Source organism: Rana temporaria, chromosome 8 (genome assembly GCF_905171775.1).
Source record: "Rana temporaria chromosome 8, aRanTem1.1, whole genome shotgun sequence".
NCBI classification, from domain to species: domain Eukaryota; kingdom Metazoa; phylum Chordata; class Amphibia; order Anura; family Ranidae; genus Rana; species Rana temporaria.
This window is the reverse complement of record NC_053496.1, coordinates 186549263-186557887: the sequence shown is the minus strand read 5'-3', so window position 1 is coordinate 186557887 and position 8625 is coordinate 186549263. Positions and strand designations below refer to the sequence as shown.

At 46.1% G+C, this 8625-nt stretch overlaps 1 long non-coding RNA gene across 1 annotated transcript; it reads left to right on the top strand.

Moving 5' to 3' along the window:
• Window positions 1-215: 215 nt before the first annotated feature.
• LOC120910749 lies at window positions 216-968 on the top strand. The gene is made up of 3 exons (XR_005741561.1): window positions 216-242; window positions 634-822; window positions 929-968. It is a non-coding gene; the product is annotated as an uncharacterized LOC120910749 (long non-coding RNA).
• Window positions 969-8625: the final 7657 nt, after the last annotated feature.

The following is an 8625-nucleotide window of genomic DNA, read 5'->3' as shown; positions in this document are numbered from 1 at the left end:
GAGAATCAGCCGCCCCTCACATCACCGGGTAAGAGGAGACTTTATTGTAAAGGAGAGAGCAGTACGGAGGCTCCACCTAGATCCCCCATCATCTGATAAACACATAGAAACAATGGATTCAGTCAGTGTGTGTGTTTCCTACAGATGGATCCAGTAATGGGAACCCACCAGAGAGATGTCCCCGTCCTCTGTATTCCCGGGATTCCACACAGGAGGGTCACACCATCCCCCACCATCATCAGGTAGATGAGGAACAATCACTGATAGTATCATTAGGATCTGTACATTATCTGCATTGTTACCATTGATGTCATTTTTATTCTATATTCAGAGTGGAAACCTGAGAGATCCTACAGTTGAGGGTAAAGAAGAGATAAAAGAGGAGGATGATGAGGATGGGGTGATGGAGGAGTTTACAAAAGTTTACGAAGATCTGTACCAGGACACCATGGAGGAGTCATCTATCTTCAGAAACCCACCAGAGAGATGTCCCCATCCTATGTATTCCCGGGATTCCACACAGGAAGGTCACACCATCCCCCACCATCATCAGGTAGACGAGGGACTATTATTGGTAGTTATAATTTATACAGAAGTGTATTTGTTACAATGAATGTTTTATTATATATTCAGAGTGAAGTCCTCTGGGATTATAATTTTGATGAGTATAAAGAGGAGTATGGAGTGATGGAGGACTTTTCAGATGAATACAAGAACATGATGGAGCCACCAAATACCAAGAACCCACCAGAGAGATGTCCCTATCTTCTCTATTCCCCGGATACCACACAGGAAGGTCACACCATCCCCCACTGTTACAAGGTCGGTGGGGCGGAGCATCTAGAACATGGACTGGTGGAGATGATGTGTGGATTTTGTATGTAAGTTTATATCTTACAGATGACATTCTCTCATTCTCTTGGTTTAGAGTGGAGATCCAATCGATATAGAATTTGAGGTGAAATCAGAAGAAGAAGAGACGTATGTGAGGGATGATCAGCAGTCTATGGAGGAGGATGGAATAACGGGGACATTTATAGAGGAGGACACTCCTACAGAGATCAGCACAGGTGGGTCATTAACACTAAATCCATTCCTCCACCCATACTGCTCACTGATTGGTCCAGAGTAGGGCGGGGACTGGGTGATATCAGCCTGTAATCCCCTGGTCACTTTCCTGACCTGTGTTCCCCGTCCTGTATTCCTGTATTTCTCTCGGATAATCTTCCTTCTCTGTGCTGCAGACACAATTTATGTCTCTAGACTGGATTTATGGAGACTCTGGGGTTCAGCTGGCAGCAAAATGTTGATTTTCACCATAGGGTTTGCTTGACCTAGACACCTGGGGTATGTACCTTGGGTCTTCTGCCCCATGCCCGGGTCTAGTGAGATCTCTGACAGAACAATTCTCCCGGGTTACTTGCTCTGTTATTTGCTGGCTGTGCCGGGTGGAGGGATATGTCTGTATAGTCTCAGTCCCAAGTCACTGAGTGCAGTCTCAGGAGATGGGAGGCAGCGGTGTGGGATCTCTGCAACTTCTCTCCAGTAAACATTTCATCCGCCACTGATTACTGAATACCAATATTATGAGTCCTGACCCCTGCACTATATACTCTATATTGTACATTACATACTCCTGACCCCTGCACTATATATTCTATGTTGTACATTACATACTCCTGACCCCTGCACTATATACTCTATGTTGTACATTACATACTCCTGACCCCTGCACTATATACTCTATATTGTACATTACATACTCCTGACCCCTGCACTATATACTCTGTTGTACATTACATACTCCTGACCCCTGCACTATATACTCTATGTTGTACATTACATACTCCTGACCCCTGCACTATATACTCTATGTTGTACATTACCTAATTCTGATACTAAATAGTCCTATCTGTTGTATCTTATACAATATGTTGTACATTACTGTGACGGATCTCGGTCCCCCCTTCTGGGCACCTCCGCCAGACCTGTCTCTCCTGTTCTCCAAACGCACCCACAGCCAGCAGACTCGCCATAACCAGCCCCTAACCCCTCAATTACGAGTCAAACCACACAGGTGTTGAGGGTTAAACATGCAGAGCATAAAACAGTTTATTGAGTACCAAACATACACCTTTAAACACAGTTAGGGACACTCCCCTTAGCCTTGTCATAGAGGGGGTAGGGGACAAGGAAGAACCAATGGGAACTCAACACTTGTACATTCAAACAGAAACTACAGTTGAAACACACACATGGATTATGATAAGCAGGCAGCTCCTCCTGGGATGTGTCTCCACACCTTTGTCTACGTGCCACCATGACCCAAAATAATTAAACACAATAACGAGGGGGGGTGGGGGAGAAGGGATGCAACGTATATGGAGATATTACATTATCCCAATGCTATTTTGTCCCCAAGTCTCTCGTTCTCTGCCGGGCCGTAGTCTGTGGGTAGAAGGCCACAGCCCCCTTCAAAACACATCATAGGACAGTGGGTTCTGTCACAATTACATAGTCCTGACTTCTGCTCTGCCCACTGCTTTATATACACATAATAATCTCCTCATCACTGTCACTCCTATAAAAGACAGTTCTCGTTGTTTCCTCACTCTCTGACTAAGGTCCATGAATAAAGAAATGATCTGGTAGGAGATCAGAGGACCCATTTACTAGTTACCTTGAGGGGGGAATTGTAAGATCCTCAGAGACAAAGCTGCCTGATGTGGGCGGAGTCCTGGTTTAGGGGAACCAATCAGCTCATGTCTATTAATAATCTTTGTATTTCTATTTTAGTAGATGGACGGGAGATGAGGAAAACCTCAGAGGATTGTCTCACTTTGTCTCCAGACTGTAAAGTAGAAGATGAGGACATCACACAGTATAGTCCAGGAGAAACCCCGACTACCTCAATTGTCCATCCGACACCACACAGTGTAGATGGACCATCGTATTCCTCTTATCCTGAGGAACCTCAGACTGTGCGGGACGGTGCCGGACCATCATATTCCTCTTATCCTGAGGAACCTCAGACTGTGCGGGACGGTGCCGGACCATTGTATTCCTCTTATCCTGAGAAACCTGAGACTGTGCGGGACGGTGCCGGACCATTGTATTCCTCTTATCCTGAGGAACCTCAGACTGTGCGGGACGGTGCCGGACCATCATATTCCTCTTATCCTGAGGAACCTCAGACTGTGCGGGACGGTGCCGGACCATTGTATTCCTCTTATCCTGAGGAACCTGAGACTGTGCGGGACGGTGCCGGACCATCGTATTCCTCTTATCCTGAGGAACCTCAGACTGTGCGGGACGGTGCCGGACCATCATATTCCTCTTATCCTGAGGAACCTCAGACTGTGCGGGACGGTGCCGGACCATCGTATTCCTCTTATCCTGAGGAACCTCAGACTGTGGGGGACGGTGCCGGATCATCGTATTCCTCTTATCCTGAGGAACCTCAGACTGTGCGGGATGGTGCCGGACCATCGTATTCCTCTTACCCTGAGGAACCTCAGACTGTGCAGGACGGTGCCGGACTATCGTATTCCTCTTATCCCGAGGAACCTCAGACTGTGCGGGACGGTGCCGGACCATCGTATTCCTCTTATCCCGAGGAACCTCAGACTGTGCGGGACGGTGCCGGACCATCGTATTCCTCTTATCCTGAGGAACCTCAGACTGTGAGGGATGGTGCTGTCCTTCCAACATATAAGAGGTTTCCCTGTCCTGAGTGTGGGAAATGTTTTGCAGAAAAATCAGAGGTTGTCATACATCAGAGGTCTCACATGGGGGAGAAGCCGTATTGTTGTCTTGAATGTGGGAAATGTTTCACAGTGAAGAATAGTTTTAATAAACACCAGAGATCTCACACCGAAGTGAAGCCGTATTCCTGTTCTGAGTGCGGGAAATGTTTTTCAGATAAGTCCAGTTTTTATGACCATCTGAGTTCTCACACGGGGGAGAAGCCGTATTCCTGTCCTCAGTGCGAGAAATGTTTTTCACAGAGGTCCGGTCTTTACAGACATCAGAAATTTCACACTGGAGAGAAGCCTTATTCCTGTCCTGAGTGCGGGAAATGTTTTTCAGAAAAGTCAACTCTTTCCACACATCAGATATTGCACACGGGGGAAAAGCCGTATTCCTGTCCAGAGTGCAGGAAATGTTTTTCACAGAAGTCCGGTCTTAGCAAACATCAAAGAGTGCACGGGGCGGTAGATCCACTTTCCTCTTCTGATTGGAGGAAGTGTAACCCCCAGAAGTCCTCTGTTTACAGTCATCTGAGATTGGACACAAAGGAGAATGAACTTTCCTGGTCTGACTGAGGGAAATGTTCCTCACTGAAGTCCTGTCTTCCTGTACATCAGGGGTCCCACACAACCCTCGAGGTGTATTAGTGAGTGCGGGAAATGTCTTGTATATGAATGTTGCTGGACATGTGGGGAAGAAGCACACCCTGATATACACCTCAGATATACTCCATGGCTGATCTTCATCATGTAAGAAACACTTCATAAGGAGATCAGAGATCACCAAAGACATGGATGAAGTGTTGTACCGTGTTGGCCATTGATAGCAGGAGAAAAATAAAAATTGAGTCATCCCCTTTCATTGGCTGAGTACATTTTGTGGTGTAAACTTTTGCAAGAGGTCTGTTTTCTCAAGTCGTCTTCCAGGACGAAACGCGTTAACCCCACCACTTAAAAGGCGGTCCTCTAGGCCTTTTAAAATAAAAATAGAGTCATTCCCTCATACTAGCGTCGTATTTCTTCAAGGAGTTTTAAAAAGCAGGGCTGTAAGAGTTTGTAAAATCTTCCACCACAAAATGTGCTCAGCCAATGAGAGGTAATGACTAGCTCATTATGTGACACTTACCTGCAAAAGAATCCAGCGATGTCCCCTGTGTAGGCAGTATCTATCTTCTGGCCCCTCTTCCTTCCGGGCCGCAGACTCTGTGATTCGCCTGAGCCGCGTGACGTCACGGGAGCCGCTATTAATGGCACAGGCTAGGGAAGAAACGGCACAGAGTTTTGTTTCTTCCTTGCGCTTGTACCATTAACATTTTCGGCGGACTACAAGTGAAATCTCTCCTAAACGGCACACGTTTAAGAGATATTTCCACTACCTATAGGTAAGCCTTATTCTAGTCCAAAAAAAGGGTTTACAACCACTTTAATTCCCTCAGTAATGACAGACCTCAGATCAGCGTTCAGTAGAGCAGTGTGCCTCCTCCTTCTGACATGTGTACATGAAACATCAGAGCTGAAGAGGAGGAGGTGCCACTGCTTTACAGTGAGTAATTGAATTGGCAGCCGAGGCGGAGAGAGGCCGGCTTTAATAGAAAGATGCAATCCTGGCCAGAACCCGGGCCAAGAGATGTGGGGCCGGGGATGCTGTTTCCCATGCTACCGCACCCCTGTTAGGCCAACTACTGGAGTCAAGTGACGGGTCAGGGACTCGGCCTTGATTCGCCGGGGATTTAAATCAAATCCCGGGGTGGTCCCGGCTGTAACTGTCCACTTTAAACCTTTGTTCAGCACTGACTGACATGTGGAACCTTTATGCCTTATGCCCTGTACACACGACCGGGTTTCCCAACAGGAAAACTGCGAAGAGAGCTTTTGGCGGGGTATCCCGGCCGTGTGTATGCTCCTCGTAGTTTTTCTGACCGGAAAACTGCCCAAAAACCGCCGGAAAAAAAAAGAGAACCTGCTCTTCTTTTTTCCCGCCGGGATTCCTGATGGACTTTTTCCTGGTGGAAAATTGCCATTTTTGGCAGTTTTCCTGTGGGGAAAGCACGATGGAGCATACACACGGTCGGGATTCCCGAGGAAAAGCTCTCGTCTTAATTTTTCCAGATGGGAAAACCAAACGTGTGTACGGGAAAAGTAGAGAGCAGGTTCTTGGTTTTCCCCTCGGGATTTCCAACGGACCTTTTGCCGTTGGAAATCCCGGTCGAGTGTACAGGGCATATCTCTTGTTTCCCTGGGGAATGTTTTAATCATCAGACATGTCCTCCTTCCTCTAGTTTTGGGTTTCTCATTTGATTCCGAGGCAAGCAAACCTCGTAGGAAAGCCAATGTTTATTTGAAGTTTTATAAAGTTTAAAGTATGCAGTAAAGGTGCATCGTCTATAAAAGTATATATGTTTTTAAAATTGTGTCCACGCTGTTAGTGAAAAGATATGCTGTAGACAATCCAATCTTTGAACATATGGTCATGTTTCCTTAGATGTGGGAATAGGTATGAAGCGCTAAGAAATATGCAACTGTGAAATATATCAAAATCGCTAACCACCTGAAACCCAACAGGGAATAATAAACATTGGAAAACAAAAAAAAGTCCACACAGGTAGTATGTTGACTGTGTCCGTCACAAATGGGTGGTGGTTCTCACGATGAGGATAAGTGGATCTAAAGACCGTCATAGGGGACATGCCTTTAAATGAATGATATGAGTAAACACTCTTACCAGAACCGTTGGACCCGACTGTCAGCGACAACGGATCAATCAGACATGGATATCCCAATCGGCAGGGGGACCAGACGATCCGGGAGAGCTCCTCAAGCCTCTCGGTGGGATCTTGATGGGGTAGTCACAAACGAAACTGTTAGGTGGTGGTTCTCACGATGAGGATAGTGAAGTGGATCTAAAGACCATCATAGGGGACATGCCTTCAAATGAATGATATGAGTAAACACTCTTACCAGAACCGTTGGACCCGACTGTCAGCGACAACGGATCAATCAGACATGGATATCCCAATTGGCCAGTGGACCAGATGATCCGTGGGATCCGGGAGAGCTCCTGAAGCCTCTCGGTGGGATCTTGATGGGGGTAGTCACAAACTAAACCGTTGGATCCAACTCGCCGTAATCGGGCATCCCAATCTGTGAGTAGACCAAACGACCCAGAGGAAGATCCGGAGACACTCAGTGGAATCTTGATGGTGACATGACTAAGCACTAGTTAAGTGCGAAACGCGTCGGCTGTCCTGTTTTGTGATTGCGGTGACTGTACATGTTCCAGTTTGAAAATAAAGACAACTTTATTTTAAAGTTTTCCCGGAGTGCGGCTGTCCATCTTCCTCTTCTAATTGCTGTTGGATCCAACTCGCCGCGATCGAGGATCAATCGGGCATCCCAATCTGTGAGTAGACCAAATGACCCAGAGGAAGATCCGGAGACACTCAGTGGAATCTTGATGGTGACAACCACAAACTGGGATGGCGATGACCAGATAGAAGGACCAAAAAAACTTGCGTCCAAAGGAGCATGAAAAGAAAAAGGGAGCTTCCAATGGTGCAGGTAAAAAAAAAGCGGGTTTTATTGATAAAAACCGACATACATAGGTTAAAAAGTGATCACAGGTGCCCATCACACTGATGTCCCTGTAGAAGTCCTAATAAGACGAAACACGTTGGGACAGGTTCACTGCTCCCCATATTGCATTTATTCACCTGTGATCACTTTTTAGCCTATGTATGTTTTTTGACCTGCACCATTGGAAGCTCCCTTTTTCTTTTCATGCACTTTTGGACGTGAGTTTTTTTGGCCCTTCTATCTGGTCATCGCCATCCCAGTTTGTGGTTGTCACCATCAAGATTCCACTGTGTGTCTCTGGACTTCCTCTGGATCTCCTGGATCGTTTGGTCTACTCACAGATTGGGATATCCACGTCTGATTGATCCGTTGTCGCTGACAGTCGGGTCCAACGGTTCTGGTAAGAGTGTTTACTCGTATCATTCATTTGAAGGCATGTCCCCTATGATGGTCTTTAGATCCACTTTGTGAGAACCACCACCCATTTGTGACGGACACAGTCACTATACTACCTTCACTGTGTGGACTTATTTTTGTTTTTCGATGTTTATTATTCCCTGTTGGGTTTCAGATTGTTGGTGATTTTTGATCTATTTCACAGTTGCGCATTTCTTAGCGCTACATACCTACTTATTCCCACTTGTTTCTGAGTTTTTGTCACGTTCTTGTGTAGCCCTTTCCTTTTTTAGGGATATCGCAATAATCACCTTTATTCACGTTTCCTTAGATGTTTAATGTTAATTTAGATAATGTGTGTAGACAATGGAACACCACTTTGTAACTCCACATTTGTAATTCTGTTGTAACCCCCTTTTTGGTGATCTCTGTAAACCAATGTATGTCATTTTACAGTTTCCACAGTGCTGATGGTGCTTAAGGTGTTTAACGAGTTAAAAAGATTAACCTTTGTGGTGTTTAACCCTACTGCACAGCTTTTGAGGCAAAAGAATAAAAGTACTGCACCCGTCAGAAGCTCTCTTGTCGTTATTTACTCACAGCCTTCACTGAGATCCCTTCATTGGTTGCCGGTAAAAGACAGAGGGCCGGATTCAGATACCTGAGCGTATCTGTCTGGCCGGCGTAACGTATCTCCGATACTTTACGCCGCTCTAACTTTGGGCGCAAGTTCTTTATTCAGAAAGAACTTGCGCCCTTAGTTACGGCGGCGTAACGTATGTGTTGCGGCGTAAGGCCGCGTAATTCAAATGGGGATGTAGGGGGCGTGTTTTATTTAAATGTGTCTTGACCCCGCGTTTTTTACGTTTTGTTTGAACGGCGCATGCGCCGTCTGTAAAATATCCCA